This window comes from Rhinatrema bivittatum, chromosome 1, assembly GCF_901001135.1.
Source record: "Rhinatrema bivittatum chromosome 1, aRhiBiv1.1, whole genome shotgun sequence".
Classification (NCBI taxonomy): domain Eukaryota; kingdom Metazoa; phylum Chordata; class Amphibia; order Gymnophiona; family Rhinatrematidae; genus Rhinatrema; species Rhinatrema bivittatum.
Genome location: NC_042615.1, coordinates 784,534,170 through 784,556,191, shown reverse-complemented (window position 1 = coordinate 784,556,191; position 22,022 = coordinate 784,534,170). Strand labels below are relative to the sequence as shown.

At 48.2% G+C, this 22,022-nt stretch overlaps 1 protein-coding gene across 1 annotated transcript in view; it reads right to left on the bottom strand.

Annotated features, from left to right (window-relative positions):
- ZBTB7C (zinc finger and BTB domain containing 7C) overlaps positions 1 to 21,722 on the bottom strand; it is a 272,974-nt gene extending 251,252 nt beyond the window's left edge. Inside the window, exon 1 of the mRNA XM_029580431.1 lies at positions 21,563 to 21,722. The gene's annotated coding sequence lies outside the window, so the exon portion shown is untranslated. The remainder of the gene's footprint in view (positions 1 to 21,562) is intronic.
- Positions 21,723 to 22,022: the final 300 nt, after the last annotated feature.

The window sequence follows — 22,022 nt, the reverse complement described above, 5'->3', positions numbered from 1 at the left end:
ATTTACGCCTCCCGGAGGGAGGCGTAAATCCCCGCGCGCCAGCGGGCCTCCTGCGCGCTGGGCCGCGACCTGGGGGCGGGTACGGAGGGCGCGGCCACGCCCCCGGGCCGTAGCCACGCCCCTGTACCCGCCCCCAAAACGCCGCCGACACGCCCCCAAAACGCCGCGACGACCGGGCCCGCCCCCCGACACGCCCCCGACACGCCCCCCTCCGAGAACCCCGGGACTTACGCGAGTCCCGGGGCTCTGCGCGCGCCGGGAGGCCTATGTAAAATAGGCTTCCCGGCGCGCAGGGCCCTGCTCGCGTAAATCCGCCCGGTTTTGGGCGGATTTACGCGAGCAGGGCTCTGAAAATCCGCCCCATAGTGCACAGCAGCACTTTCTCTCTTGCCACCCACGCGCTGTAGAGCATGTACACTGCAGAGCCTAATGGAGGTGATGACGTACGCCAACACTTATGACTCAACTACTACCAAGGGGGGGGGGGGGGGGTTTCCCTCATGGTTTCAAGACTTTTGCAAGCCCCCCCTTATGGTGTTGTGTCATGTATTTATAAAACAAGGGTGTTTTGGGTACTGATATAATTACTGTTTATTAAAGTAATTCAGCAAGGGGTTGATATTATTCAGCCTTCCATCTAATACAAGTCCATCGGATGAATCGCTGAAAAGAGCTCACCTGAACTTGACACCTTTCATTTTCTGATGAATGCTCAGCAATTAAATTCTAGCTGCTGCACTGAAGGATTAAAAAGCCCAGAACAGCGAGGGTCCTTTGAGCTGTGATTAATGCCCTAATAGTTTAGGTATGTACAGGACTGACATTCTAGAAGGGGACAGCTTGGAAAAGAAAACAGGTTTAATTAGTCTTCAATAAATCAATTAGATATTGTAATAATACCAATGAAAGTATGTGGGATTTTAGTTTCTCAGAAAATTAAGTTTATAACCACTTGATTTATTTCTCTTTTATTCTGTAGCTTTATAAAACAAGCTCTATATTTTGGCTACCAACCACAATTTTATATATTTCATTTTACATGTGTAAATAATTACTTGTTTGGGTTTGTGGGAAGGTGGATGAAATAGAGACTACTGGGAGATAGGAAAAAAGGAGGAAAAAAAAGAAGATGAAAAAGCAGAGAAAGCCACTAACAGGAAGAGGAAGCAGGAGGCGGGATCAGAAGAAACTAGGAAAGGAGGCAGGAACAGGAAGTGTAGGGACAGCAGAATGGATTCTGGGGAGGAAGATGGGGAGGCGGCATGAGGGAGGTTGGAGAAGTCATCGGAGTACAGCTGCAGACGGCATTGAGAGAGGAACAGGGAGGAGAGGAATAGAGTTTTAGGGAAAGATGAGAAGGGAAAAAGGAGTGAAAGCGTAAAAAGAGATGGAGATTTGGGATGAGGTAAGAGGTAAGAGGTAAAAATAAAATGAAAAGGAGAGAAGATCAGACACAGGCAGGAAGGCAGCTGGGTGGTGAGTATATTTATACTTATGCTGTAAAAACAAATTCATACAAAACATTTCTACATATTTTGTTCATCAGTATACATTGGCAAAGGGCCAGAGCCATCAATGTCTTTCCCCATAGACTTGGAATGGGAGAAAATTTTTAGATGGTAACTTTCAAACTGGCGCACGGGCACACATGTTGGATAATTCTCAAATTAAATTAAATATTTAGAGAGGAACCTGGGTGGATGAGGAGATAGAGAGGATCCTGGAAGGACCAGAAGAGAAGGGAGAGAAATGGGAAGATGAGAGTGAAAAGGGAAAGGAGTAGGGGGAATGATGATGCACCATACCATCTACATCCTCATTTTTAAAATCCTATGTAAAGGAGGTTAGGTTTCCTGATAGGAGATACAGAGCAATATTCTAACAATGGGAGGATGCAAGGTCAGTAGAAGTCACTTAAGAGTGACAAAGTGACAAAACGGATCCATTCCCTAAAGGGTGAGTCAAGGAGCGAGAATACAAATGGTAACTCTGCACGTCACTTTGAGGAGTCTGAAGAATTCTGGAGTTCTGAGGGGTAGAGAAGTCGACATCTTGGAAGGAACCTGGAGAGAGGCAACAAAGGGGTTTGGGCTTGGAGTTTCAATTTGATCCAGAGGAGAGGGGATTGCCTTCTTGCAAGTGGTGTAGGGTTGACAGGGAAATCCAGCTCTTAGACAGCAGGAAGAGGATTTGTTCCTAACAAGCCTGGCATCTGTGAGTAATTGTGATACAAGAAGACAATCCTCCTACATTCTTCTGGAGGTCTGAAGATTCAGAGGCCTTTCTGAGAATAAAGAGTCCAGTGTGGTTTGGAAAGTGACTTAGGAAGCAGAAGGAACTGTGTTCATCTTTTTGTGACTTTTGGAATTTATAAGAAACTATTTCCTTTCTTGATTGCGTATTCTGGTCTGTCTCCATTTTTGTATTCCAACTTTTCAATTTTCCTCAGTTAAATCTATTTTTGTTTAGAATATAACATCTTGCGTTTGGAATCCCATTTAGGACCCTACAAGGTATTAGTTTATTAGATTTTCTATACCACCCTTCCAATAAATCAAAGTGGTTTACAACTAAAATTAACGTCCTGTCCCTGCATCCCTCATGCGTTTTTCTTGGTGGAACTCTTGAAAACTTGACTAGGTCATAGCTCTCAAGGACCAAGTTTTGGACCTCTGCCTTGGACACCTGAGCTATGCCTCCAGCTGTTACGAAGGACGAAATCCGGAAGTGGATCCTTAGGCCGACTGACCCGAGGGGGCAGTCGGGAGGCAGAACTCCCACTGGGCAGATGGAGCTTCACCTGGAAACCTGTGACTCCTCCAGAGGAGCTGTGGGAGCCCGGGTCGCTAGGACTTAGGAGTCTTCGCCCTGGAAGCCCGAGGTCCCCCCGGGAGGAGCCCGTAGGGACCCGGACCGCTGGGACTTAGGCGAGGACGGAGAAGCCCAGGAGTGGAATACGAACCGGAGTCTAGGCAGGCTGAAGACAAGCAGGAATCGGAGTCACGGACCGGAGTCAAGGCAGGCTGAAGACAAGCAGGAATCGGAGTCACGGACCAGAGTCAAGGCAGGCTGAAGACAAGCAGGAATCGGAGTCACGGACCGGAGTCAAGGCAGGCTGAAGACAAGCAGGAATCGGAGTCACGGACCGGAGTCAAGGCAGGCTGAAGACAAGCAGGAATCGGAGTTACAAACCGGAATCAAGGCAGGCTGAAGACAAGCAGGAATCCAGGAACCAGGCAGGAATCAAGCAGGCAGGCAGGCAATCAGTGGGGAACAGGAACGACGGCAACTAGCTCTTCAAAGAAGGAACCTCGTTGCAAGGCACTTGGGTGAGGAAAGAGCCCGGTTTAAATCCCCCGGTCGGCGTCTGACGTCACGGGGGGCGTGTCAGCACATCCGGGTGCTGACAGCACAAAACGCTGCCCTTCGCGCGCGCGCGTTCCCTCGCCGAGGGGAGGAGTCTCCGGCGACGTCTCCCTCGTGGAGACGCCGCTGCCAAGCCGCGTGGAGGGCCCCGAACCCGGCGGTTCGCAGCGCGGGTGAGAGAGGTAAGCTCCCGGTCACTAGTCTAGTGACCGGGATCGTAACAGTACCCCCCCTCTTACGCCCCCTCCGAAGAGGACCAGCCTTCCCGGGATTGTCCAAATGAAACTGTGTCAACAATGACTTATCCAAAATATTACGGGCAGGTTCCCAGGAGTCCTCCTCTGGACCGCAACCCTCCCAGGACAGTAGATACTCCCATCGACGGTTAGCGAAGCGCACATCCCGAACTTCATGAACTTGGTACACAGGTTCCCCAGGAGAGGAAGCAGAAACATCATCTGGAGTAGGCCGATGAAAACGTGAGTATACTACTGGTTTCAGGAGGGAGACATGAAACACATTGTGAACTCTCAGACAAGACGGGAGGCGTAACCTGTATGATACCATGCCAATTCGTTCTGCCACGGAGAAAGGACCACAGAACCTGGGTTTTAACTTGTGACTGTGGCCTGGGAAGCGCAGGTTCTTGGTGCTCAGCCAAACCTTAGTACCAGGGACCAATTCTGGCGCAGAACGCCGATGACGATCTGCCACTGTACGAGTTCTCTGAGCTGCCATCGATAGTCGCTGCTGAAGGACTTTCCAGAGTCGATGGAGCTGGGAAGCTATAGACTGAACCGCTGGTGAGGGAACCTCCAAGGGAAGCGGTATTGGAGGCTGAAGATGTCTTCCAAAGACGACTTGGAACGGAGTATGACCCGTAACGGAGGGTTGGTGATTGTTGTACGCAAATTCAGCCCAAGGCAATAGAGAGACCCAATTATCCCTCTTTTCGGTGATGAAGCTGCGAAGAAACAATTTGAGTGACCGGTTCATACGCTCCGTTTGCCCATTACTTTGGGGGTGGAAAGCGGTAGATAGATTTAGCTGCACTCCAAACTTCTTGCAGATAGCACGCCAATAGCGCGCCGTGAACTGTGAACCACGATCCGACACGATACTCTGTGGAAGACCATGTGCTCGGAAGATGTGCAGAATAAAGAGACGTGCCAACTCCGGGGCCGATGGAAGTTTGGGCAGCGGTACCAGATGGACCATCTTGGAGAACCGGTCCACCGTGACCCAGATCACCGTATGTCCCTCCGACGGAGGCAGATCCACCACGAAATCCGTGGCGATGTGGGTCCAGGGTTCGGCAGGAATAGGCAGAGGCTGCAGCAGACCCCAAGGACGTCCAACCAGCGGCTTTTGTCTGGCACAAACGGGGCACGAAGCCACATATTCGTGTACGTCCTGTCGTACTCAGGGCCACCAGTAGTACCAATTCAAAAGTGTCAAAGTTCTCCCTTGACCGGCATGACCTCCCGAAAGGGAGTCGTGGGCCCATTCCAGCAGCCTCCTCCTATCTCGGCGAGGAACAATTACTTTGTCGGTTGAGGAAATACCGGTGCCTGCAAGGGAAACTTTAGCTGGATCGATGATATACTGTGGAGGATCATCTTCCTCCTCAAGGATGGAGTTCCGAGACAATGCATCAGCACAAACGTTCTTAGTAGCCGGACGGTACTTAAGGATGAAATCAAATCGGCTGAAAAATAGAGACCAACGAGCCTGCCTTGGGTTAAGGCGTTGGGCTTGTGATAAGAATTCCAAATTCTTATGATCGGTATACACCGTGACCTGATGTTGGGCTCCCTCCAGCCATTGCCTCCATTCTTCGAAAGCCAGCTTAATGGCCAGGAGCTCCTTATCGCCGATCCTGTAGTTGTTCTCGGCTGGTGTAAACTTCTTAGAGAAAAAGGAGCAAGGTAGCAATTGACCAGATGCAGAATGCTGAGACAAAACTGCTCCTACCGCCACACTGGAAGCATCTACCTCCACTACGAAAGGGCGTAACGGGTCCGGATGGCGGAGGCAAGTCTCTTGCAGAAACGCATCTTTCAAATCTTGGAAAGCTTTGCAAGCCCCCGGAGTCCAGTGTTGTGTGTCTGCTCCTTTTTTAGTCAGAGCGGTCAGAGGTGCCACTAATCGTGAATATCCGGGTATGAAGTGCCTGTAAAAGTTTGCAAAACCTAAAAAACATTGTAATGCCTTTAGGCCCACAGGTTGAGGCCACTTCTTGATGGCGGAGACTTTTTCGGGGTCCATGCTGAATCCGGTGGCGGATACAATATACCCAAGAAAGGGCAACGAGTCCCGCTCAAAGATACATTTCTCCAATTTGGCGTAGAGCTGATGCTCTCGGAGGATTTGGAGTACTTGTCGGACTTGACTACGATGCGTATCCAAATCTCGTGAAAAGATAAGAACGTCATCCAAGTATACAATAACGCAGGAGTTGAGCAACTCCCTGAGTACCTCATTCATGAGGTGCTGGAATACTGCTGGCGCATTGCATAGACCAAAGGGCATAACCAGATACTCGTAGTGTCCGTCCCGGGTATTGAAAGCGGTTTTCCACTCGTCGCCGGGACGGATGCGCACCAGGTTATAGGCCCCCCTTAAGTCCAGCTTAGTAAACACCCGAGCCCCCTGAAGCTTGTCCAGTAGCTCGGGAATCAGTGGCAACGGATACCGGTCCTTCTTGGTGATAGCATTTAAGCCCCGGTAATCAATGCAAGGGCGTAAGGAACCGTCCTTTTTAGCGACAAAGAAGAATCCGGCCCCGGCAGGTGATTTGGATGCACGGATGAATCCTTTGGCGAGATTCTCCTTAATATAATCGGACATAGCTCTTGTTTCGGGCAGAGAGAGGGGGTACACCCTACCTCGTGGCGGAGTCGTATCAGGGAGCAGCTCAATAGAGCAATCGAAAGGACGATGGTGAGGTAATAATTCTGCCTTGTCCTTGGAAAACACGTCAGAGAAGTCGTTGTACTGGTCAGAAAGTTTCAACCCAGCATGAGCCAAGGGGATAGGCGGAACCACCGTGGCCTTGATGCAATGCTGTAGGCAATGAGAACTCCACTGTGCGATCTGCAGGTCATCCCAGCGAATCACGGGTGAGTGAAGTTGTAACCAGGGCAGACCCAAAACTATGGGATATACAGACTTCTCCAATACCAGGAAAGAGATCTCTTCTTCATGTAACAGACCAGTGCGAAGGAAGATCGGAGTGGTGACAAGAGAGATACTGCCCGGTAAAGGTGTTCCTTGAATAGAGGTAATGCAGAGAGGTGGGTCACGGGGAACTGTGTCCAAGTGAAGCTTTTGTACCAGCTCTCGAGTGATAAAGTTACCCCCAGCCCCGGAGTCAATCAAGGCCTGAGTAGAAAAAGTGTCCTCTGAGAACCTCAGAGTTACAGGCACTGTACATTGAGGAGCAGCGTTGAAACAGCCCAGGAGGTACTCCTCCTTCCTTCCTAGGCGTGGGCGTTTCCCGGCCGTTCCTTACACTGGGAAAGGAAATGCCCCTTACCACCGCAGTAAAGACACAACCCCAGTGTCCGCCGGCGGCGTTTCTCTTCTTCAGTTAGGGAAGTGCGTCCTAACTGCATAGGTTCTTCAGCAGAAGCCTCGGCCGAGGCGACCGATGACCTGGGCATCGGAGTGAGCGGTCTCGAGAATGCCGGAGCTAGCGGGGACAGGCATCTCGGAGGGCGTACTTCCCGAGCTCTCTGTTGCAAACGTAGGTCGATACGTCCAGCTAGCTTTATGAGTGAGTCTAATCCTTCGGGAAGGTCCCGGGCGGCTAGTACGTCCTTGATCCGACCAGCCAATCCTTCAAGGAAAATTCCCCGAAGAGCATCGTCACGCCAACCCACCTCAAGAGCGAGGGTGCGGAACTCCAAGGCATACTCGGCCAGAGTACGGCCCCCTTGCCGGAGTTGCAATAATTCCGATGTGGCAGAGGTCTGATGGGCTGGCTCGTCGAAGGCTGCACGAAACCCAGCCACAAAGAGATCCAAATTGGTGAGAGTAGGATCACTTTTCTCCCACATCAGTGAAGCCCAGTGCAGAGCCTTCCCATCCAGTAGGGAAAAAATATAAGCGACCTTGACAGAATCCATAGGGAACTGATTCGGAAGCAAGGCAAATCGCATGAAACACTGATTCAAAAACCCGCGACACCCCTTGGCGTCTCCAGCGTAGCGTGAAGGAGCAGGCAGCTGTGTAGGCGTCTGGAGCGTAACTACCGGCGTAGGTGCGACCACAGGAACTGGTGCCGGAGGTTCTGTGTCCATACGGGTAGCCATTCGCTCCACCGTGGCTACCAGGGAATCCAGAACCTGTTGTTGTTGTACCAGGCGCTGAGCCAGGCCCGGAATGGCCTGGAGACCAGCGAGATCCGCCGGATCCATGGCCTTGCAAACTGTTACGAAGGACGAAATCCGGAAGTGGATCCTTAGGCCGACTGACCCGAGGGGGCAGTCAGGAGGCAGAACTCCCACTGGGCAGATGGAGCTTCACCTGGAAACCCGTGACTCCTCCAGAGGAGCTGTGGGAGCCCGGGTCGCTAGGACTTAGGAGTCTTCGCCCTGGAAGCCCGAGGTCCCCCCGGGAGGAGCCCGTAGGGACCCGGACCGCTGGGACTTAGGCGAGGACGGAGAAGCCCAGGAGTGGAATACGAACCGGAGTCTAGGCAGGCTGAAGACAAGCAGGAATCGGAGTCACGGACCGGAGTCAAGGCAGGCTGAAGACAAGCAGGAATCGGAGTCACGGACCGGAGTCAAGGCAGGCTGAAGACAAGCAGGAATCGGAGTCACGGACCGGAGTCAAGGCAGGCTGAAGACAAGCAGGAATCGGAGTCACGGACCGGAGTCAAGGCAGGCTGAAGACAAGCAGGAATCGGAGTTACAAACCGGAATCAAGGCAGGCTGAAGACAAGCAGGAATCCAGGAACCAGGCAGGAATCAAGCAGGCAGGCAGGCAATCAGCGGGGAACAGGAACGACGGCAACTAGCTCTTCAAAGAAGGAACCTCGTTGCAAGGCACTTGGGTGAGGAAAGAGCCCGGTTTAAATCCCCCGGTCGGCGTCTGACGTCACGGGGGGCGTGTCAGCACATCCGGGTGCTGACAGCACAAAACGCTGCCCTTCGCGCGCGCGCGCGCGTTCCCTCGCCGAGGGGAGGAGTCTCCGGCGACGTCTCCCTCGTGGAGACGCCGCTGCCAAGCCGCGTGGAGGGCCCCGAACCCGGCGGTTCGCAGCGCGGGTGAGAGAGGTAAGCTCCCGGTCACTAGTCTAGTGACCGGGATCGTAACACCAGCACCATACTCACCAGTTTTCCTGATTTTAGACTGATTTAGGACTGCAATGAAAGCAAAATTGCTTACCTTGTAATAGGTGTTATCCCAGGACAGCAGGATGTAGTCCTCACATATGGGTGACGTCATCCACGGAGCCCTTAAGCGGGAAAAACTTCTGGCAAGTTTCTAGAAGTTTTAACTGGCTGCCTGAGGCTACTGAGCATGCCCGGCATGCCATGATATTCCCTGCCACAGGGGTCTCACTCCAGTCTTGTATGTAGCAATAAGCGTAAGCAAAAATATAATAATAAAGTATGAGGCCCAACTCCGCGGGGTGGCGGGTGGGTTCCGTGAGGACTACATCCTGCTGTCCTGGGATAACACCTATTACAAGGTAAGCAATTTTGCTTTATCCCAGGACAAGCAGGATGCTAGTCCTCACATATGGGTGATTAGCAAGCTAGAGGCTGAGTCATTGTCCGTGCATGTAGCAGTGATGCGTTGTTGTGGAAATGATGCAGCCGAAGTACACAGCAGGTTGGATGTAGAAGGAGTTGGGATTAAACTGGAAACAAGTTCTTTAAGACAGATTGTCCATAGGCTGAATCCTGTCGTCCTTCCTTGTCTAAACAGTAGTGAGCTGCAAAAGTGTGGAGAGAAGTCCATGTTGCTGCTTTACAAATGTCAACGATTGGCACTGAACGAAAATGCGCTATTGAAGTTGACATTGCTCTTACTGAATGTGCCTTTACTCGCCCTTGGAGAGGAAGGCCTGCTTTTGTATAGCAAAATTGTATGCAGTCTGCTAACCAATTGGATAGAGTATGCTTTTCCATTGCTTTACCTGGCTTATTTGGGTCATATGAGACGAAAAGCTGATTGGATTTTCTGAGGGACGTCGTGCGATTCAAGTAAAAGGACAAAGCACGTTTACAGTCCAAAGTGTGTAAAGCTCTTTCGCCTTGATGAGAGTGAGGCTTTGGAAAGAATGTGGGTAGAACTATAGTTTGATTTAAGTGGAATTCCGTAACTACCTTGGGAAGGAATTTTGGATGTGTTCGGAGAACCACTCTGTCATGGAGGAACTTTGTGTAAGGTTCGTATGTGACAAGTGCTTGTAATTCACTAACCCTCCTAGCTGATGTAATGGCTATGAGGAAAATAGTTTTCCATGTGAGAAATTTAAGGTCACAGGTATCTATGGGTTCAAAGGGAGAACGCATTAGACCTGTTAAGACCAGATTCAGGTCCCATTGCGTAGCTGGGGGCCGAATTGGTGGTTTAAGTTGAGTTAGACCTCTCATGAATCTACTGACGAGAGGTTGTGTGGAGATAGGTGCATCTCCTATCTTGTCATGATAAGCTGAGATTGCACTCAAATGTACTCTGATTGACGATGTCTGAAGTCCAGAGTCTGAAAGATAACACAGATAATCTAGCAGAGTAGTTGTGGGGCAAGTGAAAGGATCTGTATTGTTTTGCTTGCACCAGGAAGTGAATCGTTTCCACTTGAAAGAATAATTCTTTCTTGTGGAAGGTTTGCGGGAAGCTATAAGCACTTGAGATACATTAGTTGAGAGGTTAAGTGATTGTAAGATCAAGCTTTCAACATCCATGCTGTCAAGGATAGGGATTGAAGGTTGGGATGGCGCAACCGGCCCTGATCCTGAGTGATGAGATTGGGAGCTACTCCCAGGCGAATTGGATCCTTGACTGACAGGTCTAGCAGTGTGGGAAACCATACTTGTCGAGGCCAATATGGGGCTATGAGAATCATGGACCCCTTGTCCTGTTGTAGCTTCACCAGTGTCTTGGTGATAAGCGGTATTGGAGGATATGCATATAGGAGGCCTGAGTTCCAAGGGCGAGCAAAGGCGTCCTTGGCTGGTTGGTGCTTCTGTTGGTGCAGGGAACAGAAGTTGGTCACCTTGTGGTTCAGGTGCGACGCAAAGAGGTCTGTTGTTGGCTGTCCCCAACGTTGGAATATTTTGGTCGCTATCGAGGGATTCAGAGACCACTCGTGTGGTTGGAATTGCCGACTGAGTCGGTCTGCTAGTACATTTTGAATTCCTGCTAGATAAGTGGCCTGTAGTAACATTGAGTGATTCAAGGCCCAGTCCCAAATTTGCGCAGCTTCTTGACAAAGGAGATACGAGCCCGTACCTCCCTGTTTGTTGATGTACCACATGGCCACCGTATTGTCCGTTTGGATTAACACAGTCTTGTGTGAAAGGCAGTCCTTGAACGCATGCAGCGCATAGCGTATAGCTCGAAGTTCCAGAAAATTGATTTGATATGTGGCTTCGAGTTTTGTCCAAGTTCCTTGAGTTTGAAGAGAGTTTACATGAGCTCCCCATCCCAAGGTGGATGCATCTGTAGTTAACGTTATTTGAGGGATCGGCTTTTGGAAAGGCAGGCCCTTGCGTAAATTGTCTTTGATTGTCCACCAGTTTAGCGATGAGCGAAGTTGGTGGGTTACTTGGATGGGAGAATGAAGCGGTTGAATGGCTTGGATCCATTGCGACCGGAGAGTCCATTGCGTAAGTCGCATGGCAAGTCGTGCCATCGGAGTGACATGAACCGTTGATGCCATGTGGCCCAGTAAGATTAGGAACTGATGAGCTGTCACTTGCAGTTGTGTGGACATGGCGTACGCTAACTGGGACAGTGTATGTGCACGGTCTTCTGGAAGAAAAGCTTGTGCGAGGTTTGTGTGTAATTCTGCTCCTATGTATTGGAGTAGATGAGATGGTTGTAGGTGGGATTTTTGATAATTGATGAGAAATCCCAGTGTGTGCAGTACCTTTATTGTGTAATGTAGAGAAGTAAGCGCCCCCTGTTGAGATTGACTTTTTATAAGCCAATCGTCTAGATAAGGGAAGACATGAACACCTTGTTTGTGCAAATGTCCTGCTATTACTGCTAGGCATTTTGTGAATACTCTGGGAGCTGAGGCTAGGCCGAATGGTAGGACTCTGTATTGGAAATGCTGGCGTCCCACCTTGAATCTTAGGTACTTGCGATGAGGTGGGAAAATAGGTATGTGAGTATAAGCGTCTTGGAGATCCAGAGAACAAAGCCAATCCCCCTTTTGTATGAGAGGAAGAATGGTGCCCAAGGATACCATTCTGAATTTTTCTTTTCTTAGAAATTTGTTGAGATTTCTGAGATCTAGAATTGGACGCAGTCCTCCGGTTTTCTTTGGAATGAGGAAATACCGGGAATAGAATCCTCTTCCCTTCTGTGAGCGTGGTACGTGTTCCACAGCTCTTGCTTTCAGAAGAGTAGATAATTCCATTTGTAATTGAGGTATGTGATCGAGATAGGAGTTTTGTGGTGGACACTCCGGCGGGGGAGCTGTGAAGTCTAGGTGGTAACCCTGATGAACTATGGATAAGACCCATTGATCTGTGGTGATATTTTCCCAATCGTTGTAAAAGTGGGAAATCCTTCCCCCCACTGGCAAATTCGGAAAGGGGTTGGGTTGGCTCTGTTCTCCGGGACTGCTTTCAAAAGCCAGAGGTGGAAGCAGTTTGGGGCGGAGGCTGTGGCCTTGCAGCTCTCTGCTGTCTCTGCTGAGGGCGCTGTGGAGGCCTTGTAGAGCGTGGCCTTGAGGTCTGGGGGTAATACCTTCTTGGTCTAAAGAAAGGCCGTCTGGTGTCTCGCCGTGGCGGCCTGCGGGCAGGGTGAGTAGGAGCATCGTGGGACAACGTAGAGAGCTGTTTTAATGTTTCAGAGTGCTCTCTAAGCTGCGTTACGGCATCTTGTACTTTTGTTCCGAACAAGTTGTCGCCCAGGCAAGGCAAGTCCACTAGTTTATCCTGGACCTCTGGACGTAGGTCAGACGCCTTCAACCAGGCCCATCTTCGAGCACTGATGCCTGAAGCTGCCGTTCTGGAAGAAGTCTCAAATGCGTCGTACGCCGCTCGCACCTCATGCTTGCCCGCATCCAGACCTTTCTGCACAATGTGTTGTGCTGCCTCCTGCTGCTGTTGAGGGAGAGAGGGAAGAAATTCCTCAATCTGCTTCCACAGGTTTCTTTGATGCTGTGTTATATACAGTTGGTACGCAGCAATTTTCGCATTTAGCATCGCTCCCTGGTAAATCTTACGCCCCATAAGGTCTAGGAATCTGTTATCTTTCCCAGGAGGGATAGAAGCGTGAGTTCTTGACCTTCTTGATTTCTTTTGCGCAGATTCCACAACTAATGAACTGTGTGGTAGTTGTGGCTTCTCAAAGCCTGGGGCCGCTTGGACTAAATATGTAGAATCAATTCTACGATTAACTCCCGGTGTTGTACATGGGTGCTCCCAAATCCGTTGCTGAAGTTGGAGTAGTACTTCATGAACTGGAATTGCTAGGTTATGTTTTGGAGGATCTACAAATTGTAGAATCTCCAGTGTTTGCTGTCTGTCATCTTTCTCTGCCTGAAGTTGAAAAGGGATGGATTCCGACATCTCTTGAACGAAAGAAGCAAAGGATAAATCCTCAGGAGGGGATTGCTTCTTGGTTTGTGGCGGAGTACCTTCTGATAAAAATTCTTCTGAAGAATACTCCGATTGTGTGTCAGACCATGTATCCTCTGGTTGAGGATATGAAGGATGGCTTGGAATTGTAGATGGAGGAACCCCCGAGGGTCCTGGTAAAGGATCCTGGATGTCCGGTGCCCCATCACTGGTATCACTGTTTTCCGCCGGGTATGAAGGCAAGGAAGATAAAAGATCATGATATCTTTTGGTGAGGATAGCATGTAATCTTTTCTCAGAGGGAATCTCTGGATGTTTGGACTTTCCTGTTGCCTTTTTTCCCCGGCTTGAAGCTGCAGAAGGAGCTACAGTGTAATGTGGAGGTGGTTGTGCCGCCGTAGAAAGTGATGTAGTGAGAAAGGAAAACATGGAGATGGGAATCAATGAGGAGATTGGTCTGGAAGCACTTGTGGACATTGTAGAATGTACACTCGTCGAGTCCATCGAAGGATGTGCAATTTGCATCGAAGATGAGGCTGTTGACATCGATGGAGCAGCAGGCATCGTTGGAGCGCAGATAGGCACGTCCATCGGAATAGATAGAGCTGCAGCAGTCATCGGCACCGAGATTGGCATCGGTATGGACGATGACGTTGGCATCGGCACTGGCATCGATGTGGACGATGGTACCGGCATCGACTCGGTAGTCGGCATCGATGGAGACATCGGCATCGGCCCGATGGCCGGCATCGATGGAGTCATCGGCATCGGCCCGATGGCCGGCATCGACTGGGGAGTCGGCATCGACCCGTAGGTCGGCATCGGTCCTACCAGGGCCGGTATTGGAGATGCAGCCGGGATGGCTTCTTTCATGGCATCGGCGACAAGCTTCTTAATCAAGGTTGTTAAGTCCGCCACGGACGTCGACGGTGTCGATTCCTCTGAAGGGATTACCGAGGTCGATGACAACTTCCGCTGTTTAGCCCTTGGTTCTTCCGGCGATGGCAACGGAGGAATCGCATGATGTCTCCGGTGTTTATGTTTGGGACGGATCTCAGAAACGGATCTGGACGATGACGGGGTTGGCGAGGAAGCATCTCCCGAACCTTGTTGGACTTTCTTTAGAAGTATCTTCTTCGATACGCCTATCGGGGAAGATCTAGTCGAGGTCGACGGCGATGTCGGTGCTCTGATTTGAAAAATCTGAGCCATTCTTTCATGGCGAAGCTTCCTACCTTTCGCCGTCATTTCTTGACATTGGGCACAAGAAGCGATGTCGTGGTCTCCTCCCAAACAACGGACGCACTCCACGTGCGGGTCGGTGATGGACATAGTCCGGTTGCAGGCCGGACATTTTTTGAATCCGGAGGTTTTCTCCGTCGACATCCGTCGATGAATTCGGATTCCTTTTTGTCAAAAAAGAGTATGAAGTTTGTCACCAGCCGGTGACAAACCGAGCGAGACCCGTAAAGGGTAAAAAGTTGAGAATTAAAGTTAGTCGTTGTGAGGTAACTCACGGGGCTCCTGGAAACCGCGATGCAGCTAGCAGCGCGGAAAAAAGAAGACTGGAGTGAGACCCCTGTGGCAGGGAATATCATGGCATGCCGGGCATGCTCAGTAGCCTCAGGCAGCCAGTTAAAACTTCTAGAAACTTGCCAGAAGTTTTTTCCCGCTTAAGGGCTCCGTGGATGACGTCACCCATATGTGAGGACTAGCATCCTGCTTGTCCTGGGATAAACTTGGTTCTGTTCTCTCCCATATGACAGTACCCTACAGAGTGCTACCCCCAAGGCCAGCAGCCTGCCGCCATAACTCAGAGATCCTCCGAAAGTAAGTCAGGCCTGATCTTCAAAACTGTGCGGTAAATGTTAAAGGGGAAAAAAAAGCAAGCAGCATGTGAATGTTTCTGACTGCAACATTCAATTAATACTTAGGCATGCAGCGTCAAGGAGGAGAAAAAAAAAAAAAAACAAAGCAAGCAAGCTCTGACTAATGTGTGGGAGTCTCCCAATCACTCTTGGCAGAACCATCCCCAACCCGGATACCCTCCCTCTATTCATCTCTGCAAGTCCCAGCCAAAAGAAAATAAACTGAATTGCTATCTAACTGACCTGTCAGAAGACAGTCAACAAATATTTCCATTCAATTATTCACTTGGGCAATTGCCTCAACACACAAAATGATCCAGGTCCTTGCTACCCGGCTTATCTGGGCCTTAATTTTCCTATTAAAATAAAAGAAAATTCTTCTCAGTGCTACTGAACCAAAACCATATTTGAAACTGAAACGAGGACCTCATCCATGCCACATCTGGCTTCTTTTCTTTCTTAGGAAAGGAATGGAGAATAAAACAGCAAATGTCATAATGCCTCTGTATTGCTCCATGCTAAGGCTGCACCTGCAGTACAGCTCTGGTCACCACATCTACAAAAAGATATAGTTGCATTGGAGATGGTACAGGGAAGACGACCAAAATGATAAAGGGGACGGAAAAATTTCCCTATGAGGAAAGGCTAAAGAGGTTAGGGCTGTTCCGTTTGGAGAAGCTGAGGGGGGGGGGGGGGGATATGATAGAGGTGTATAAAATCACAAGTAGAATACATCTGATAGCATAGTAACATAACATAGTGAATGATAAAGATAAAGACCATAATGGTCCACCTAGTTTGCCCAGCAAACCTTCTGTTTCGGCAACCTCCATGCAGAAATGTAAACTTTAGGTGTAAGAGAAAAGTTACCCCATTTCTTCATTTCCATTCTCTAGCCAGCAGGGATCCCCTGTGTTTGTCCCATGCCCTTTTCAATTCCATTACTGTTCTTGTCTTCACCACCTCCTCTGAGAGGGCCTTTTATGCATCCACCACCCTCTCCATGAAGAAATATTTCATAACATTGTTCCTGAGTCTACCCCCTTGGAGTTTCATATCATGACTTCCTTTTCATCAGAAAAGATTTTATCTTTGGGCATCGTTGATTACTTTCAGGTATCTGAAGATCTGTATCACATTTCCCCTGTGTCTTCTGTCCTCCAGGGTATACTGTACATATTAAGATCTTTCAGTCTCATCTCATATGACTTTCCATACGGACCCCACACCATTTCATTTGCTTTTCTCTGGACTGCTTCCATTTTGTCCTTATCTTTTTTGGAGATGAGGTCGCCAGAACTGAACCTAGTATTCCAAGAGAGACCTCACTAAAGATGTGTACAGTGGCATTACCACCTCTTTGTTTCTGCTGGTTATGCCTCTTTCAAAGCATCCCAGGTGGTGGCTGGTCATATTGCTTTGCCACCTTCAGATCATCAGACACCATCACCCCGAGATCTCTCTCCTAGTTTGTGCTCATTAGACTTTAATCCTTAGCACGTACAATTCCTTCGCATCGTCATGCACCAAATGTATTTCTTGCCATTGAATCTCAACTGCCAAACATTTGGCCACTTCTCAAACTTTTCTAAGTCACTTCTTATTCTCTCTACTCTTTCAGGTGTGTCCATTCTGTTGCAGATCTTAGTATCACCTGCAAAAAGACAAATTTATGTCTAATCCTTCCGCAATATCACTCACAAAGATATTGAACAGAATCGGGCCCAGAAGTGATTCTTGAGGAACTCCACTTATCACTGTTCTTTCTTTAGAATAGATTCCATTTAGTACTGGTCACTGATTGCTATCAGTCAGCCAGATTGTAATCCATTTCACCACCTTGTGACTCACTCCCAGGCTTCTCATTTTATTCATGAGCCTCCTATGTGGGACCATATCTAAAGCATACCTGAAATCCAAGTAAATCACACTGAGTACTCTTCCTTGATCCAATTATCTAGTCACCCAAAATGGTAAAACCATGTTACCTTGGACCTATAACCCACTGGATTGCAGATAATTCATTATCCATTCCTTTAGCAGGCTCTCCATTAATTTTCCCACCACCAAGGTAAGGCTAACTGGCCTGTAGTTTCCAGTTTCCTCCCTGTTACCACTTTTGTAAAGTGGAAAAAGAATTGCCCTTCTCCAGTCCTGCGGCACTACTCCCATCTCTAAGGATCTGTTGAACATCCTTCAGTAGACCCACCAGCACTTCTCAAAGCTTCAAAATTATCCTGGGATGTATCCCATCTGGGTAAATAGAAATCAGTTATTTACTCTTTCAAAAAATATAAAGAGTAGGTGACACTACATGAAGTTATAAGTAGCACATTCAAAACAAATTGGAGAAAATGCTTTTTAACTTAACACATGATTAAACTCTGGAATTCATTGCCAGATTGAGGCTGATACAGTACAGTGCGCTCCAACGGAGCGCACTGTTAACCTGCCATTGGACGCGTGTTTTCCCTTACCCCTTATTCAGTAAGGGGCGGAAAACGCGCGTCCAACCTGCCGAACCTAATAGCGCCTTCAACATGCAAATGCATGTTGATGGCCCTATTAGGTATTCGCACGCGATTCAGAAAGTAAAATGTGCAGCCAAGCTGCACATTTTACTTTCAGAAATTAGCGCCTACCTTTGGGTAGGCGCTAATTTCTTCCGGCACCCTCCAACTTAATATCATGGCGATATTAAGTTGGAGGTCCCGAAGAATAAAAAAAGTTAAAAAAAAAAATTGGAAGTAGGCCGGCGGCTGTCGGGTCAAAAACCGGACGCTCAATTTTGCCGGCGTCCGGTTTCCAAGCCCGTGGCTGTCAGCGGGTTCGAGAACCGACGTCGGCAAAATTGAGCATCGGCTGTCAAACACTCTGACAGTCGCCATTCCTGTCAAAAAGGAGGCGCTAGGGTCCCTAGCGCCTCCTTTTGCCCGTTTCTACCGCCGGGCCATTTAAATACTGTATCACGCGCAAAGGCGAGTGGCCTGTGCGTGCGCCAGGAGAGCGGGCGTTTGCCCGCTCTCCCGCGGACTTTACTGAATCGGTCTGTATGTGATTAAGGCAGTGGAGGAATACCTCCACATCTGATGTCAATGGAAAAATTAGCATCGACATGCACTTTTAAATAAAAACATGTTTTCCTAGCAATTTCAGGTGATTATCTGCAAATACTTTCTACCAGGACCAGAAGCCATGTATTAAATGACTTACATTCTTGAATACATTTTGACTGGAGATTATCGCATGATATGTGATATTTTTTATTTTGATCCTTCGCCACTTTTCTCTCTTTTTTTTATTGTGTTGATAGCGATAATGGATTATCTTTTCCCCTCTGTTGCTCTGGGGGTTTGGAGAGGTTAGTGAGGATTTTGCTTGGGTTTGTTATTTTATTTATTTATTTATTTATTTCTGTGTTTTTCTATACCGGCATTCGCGAGAGGTATCACATCATGCCGGTTTACAATTAACAAAGGGGGTGTAAAATACAATAAGAATATTAACAGGTGTGGAACGAAAAACATGTTGCAGTTAGATCCTCTGGGATGGGGTGAAAATTGGAAAATGAAATTATGAACTTATGTACAGGTTGCTTACTATGCATAAGGAACAATGCACAATGTGTGAATGTATGATTGTTAAGCTCAATATACAATTTAAATACTAAAGAAGGTTTGGACGAGTTCCTGGAGGAGAAGTTCATAAACTGTTATTAATCAAGTAGATTTAGGAAATAGCCACTACTTATCACTGCGCAATAGCAGAACGGGATATATTTACTGTTTGGGATCTTGCCAGGCACTTGAGACCTGGATTGGCCACAGGATGGTGGGCTTGATGGACCCTCGTTCTGATCCAGTATGGCAAGTCTTATGTTCGCATGTTCTAGGAGTTTACTTATCTGCCCTGCTGCAAGAATTATCATTAAGTCGAAGATTTATGATCCCCTGTTTTGACTGCTGCTACAGAGTCACCATGACTGAAAAAAATGTTAAGCGTGTTTCACTGGGGCAAGAGGGAAGCATAAAATGTTTATAAGAAAAAAATAAATCACCTCTCTGCTTCTACATAAGCAGCAAGGAGACTTTTTTCTGACACTATAACTACTTCTTCTGACTACTTACTCGGAACTGGGCTTGCAACATATGTGACCCCCTCCCCTTTCAATGCTGTATGTAGTACTCTGGTCTAGATTTCATGGCTACAGCTTTCAGCAGTAGCTGCTGGCATACAAAACAAGAGGGGCATCTTTTGTCTGTATCGCTTTAGAGGATAATGTTAAAAACCTACAACACTTGTGCCTTTCAAGGCAGGGCACCTTGAAAGGCGCCCTGCCACCGGCGCCCTCGAACTGGCAGCCCACCCACCACCTTTGGGCGCCCTGCGGCACTTCTCCATCGCCATGGGAACAGAAGAGAAGAAAGAAATATCACCTGAAACTGAAAAAGGAAAAAAAACAGAACTGCAATGTGAGGGAGAGACCCGATCGGAAGCCCCCCCCCCCCCCCCGACGTCACCAAGGGCAGCTCCGACCGTTGAGGCGCCCTGCCACCAGGCGCCGCGTGCCGAAGGGGCGCGCCAAAGGGGCCCTCCCCTTTGTGCACCCCTTAGTGCAACCTGTGGTGCAAATGCCAGTTAATATCTTTGCAATTGAATATCTCTCCTTTGTTTAATTTGCTTCCTGTTATCCCTTTTTGCTCAATTGTTAAAAATCCTGCATTTTGAGCTTTTGTAAACCGTTGTGATGGCTTTACCGAATGACGGTATATAAAACTCATTAAATAAATAAATAAATAAATAAATAAATAAACCTGTAAGAGGGGAATCAGCCAATAAAAGGGATATTGCAGGATTGCCAGCTTCCATTAGCCTTGCTCTTCACTAAACCAATTGGCTGCATGGCCCCGCTTTCCCTGCCCTCCTGCTCTCCTTTCACCTTCTGCCAGTCTCCTCCCCTCTCTACTATACCTCCCCTCCCTATTACCGCCCAACAACCCTCACACCTACAGGCACAGAACTGGCGGGCAGAGTGACGTCAAGAGTTCCAGCGGCCTGCGAGCTTTCATTTAATTAAATTCTGTTGCTGATTTATTTTCCTTAGTTATGCAACCCAAATTCAGATCAATCGACAGCTTCGGGTAAAATAAACTGCCACTCAGCATTGGTTTAATAATTTCAAAGCTCATCAGACTGCTGACCCTGATCTCAACATCCTTCTTCCTACAAAAGGCAGATGACACCCTCGTCCTCCCACTTGCAAATATATTGCAAGGTTGCATCCAGACAGCCTGTCAAGCATTCCACTTACAAAGGAATCTGTCCAATGTCCCAAGGTGTAATTCATTGTGCACTGGATTTGTCATCCAGCACCCCCAAGCCAAGAAAACAAATGTTCTTGTAGGCAGAATGTGCATATAATAGAGCTTCCTATGACATTTTTCACTATTCCCAAGAGCACTTGTATGAAAGGAGCCATTGCCTTAGACCTATAGTAATGCACAAACCAAACATTTGTTTACTTGGAAAATATCAGTCTTCTGTTCCTGAACTTCATATCAGCATCAACTATAAAAGTTAAGATTTTCTGATTTGGGTCGGATTATCAATTTATGGAACAAATCTTAAACGGGTTAGAAAAAAAACAAAACAATTCTGAAACGAACTGCAGAAGTCTGTGAATTCTGTTAGCAGGAGGAGAGAGGGATGCACGAGTAAGGTGCAAGAAACAGAATTTCTTAGGTTTGCTTGGAGAGCAGACTGTAGACTCCAAGGTGAGCTGGCTGCAGGATTTCGGAACCGCTAGCTTCCTCTGTGCCCTTCATGCTTTCTGTCCACTGCCATCCAAATGCTTACGACAGCACTAACAAAGTGACAGCAGTGCCAGTACTCTACCTTCCAACACACATCCTCAATAAATCCTTTCCTCTTCCTCTCTTCTGCCCCACCAGCTAAATGAGCACAGCTGCTTTGCAGTGACTCCGTCCCCTGACCAGTGCCATAAAATGATCTTTCAAACCCTTTGCATTTGTTGTAAAATAAAATCCTATACCACATGTATAAAAGGAAGGTTTACGAGTTTATTTTAAATGTACTAACACTCAGATAATCTCTCATTGCCAGCTCCTGTCATTTCCTATCTGTCAAGAAACACCAAATGAAAGATATCACCGGATACCCTACTGCCTAAGGTTATGCACAGGCTGCAAGAGACAGAACAGGGGGACCCTGCAGATCCGCAGCCCCTAGGATTCTTTGCATGCCAGAACCGTAAATCCTTCCACTAGGGTCTGCTCCATTCGAGATGGGAAACACCTGCACAGCCAATAAAGGAAACCAGAGACTCACAGACGAAGCCGCCAGCGCTCCCTCCTACCCCACCCGGCAAAACGAGGTGTGGGGATTCCTTGGCTCTCTAGAGATTCTCTCTGTGCTTCAGGCGCTGCAGGAGGGTGCGCAGCTGGCCAAACTTTCCGACATGCAGCAAAAAAACACAAAAACAAAAGAAAATGCATATACATATAGATACACATTTATAGAGGAGTTCCAACCAACCTTTTCTGTTTCTGGCTCTCGCTTTCCACTTTCCAGGTCAGTTTGTGCTATGAAAACTGCAGGTGTGCTCTATATGAAACTATAACAGCAGCAAAAAAAAACAAAAAAAAACCCCAACCATTGCAAAGTTGCTGACGGCTATGTGAAGTGCGCTGGAGATTGTCACTGATTTGTGTGAAGGAAGCTAATCCTTTCTAGTAGAGAGGATAGGAATTCACTCCCACCACTCCCTCTCTAAACCAAAAGTATTTGGCTCGGAGCCTCATTCGTCCACCTGTACTATTAAGCACCAAGCGCCACGCGGGACAAGTACCAGTTTTACCAGTAGCATTTATAAACTAGCAAAAGGAGGCTCTTGAAGGTTTTGAAAGGAGGAGGAAGAGATAATAAGCAAAGCTAGCATTTTTTGAAACTTATGTTTGCACTGTGCCCTCGGTGTCCTATGCACAGCTTTCTAACA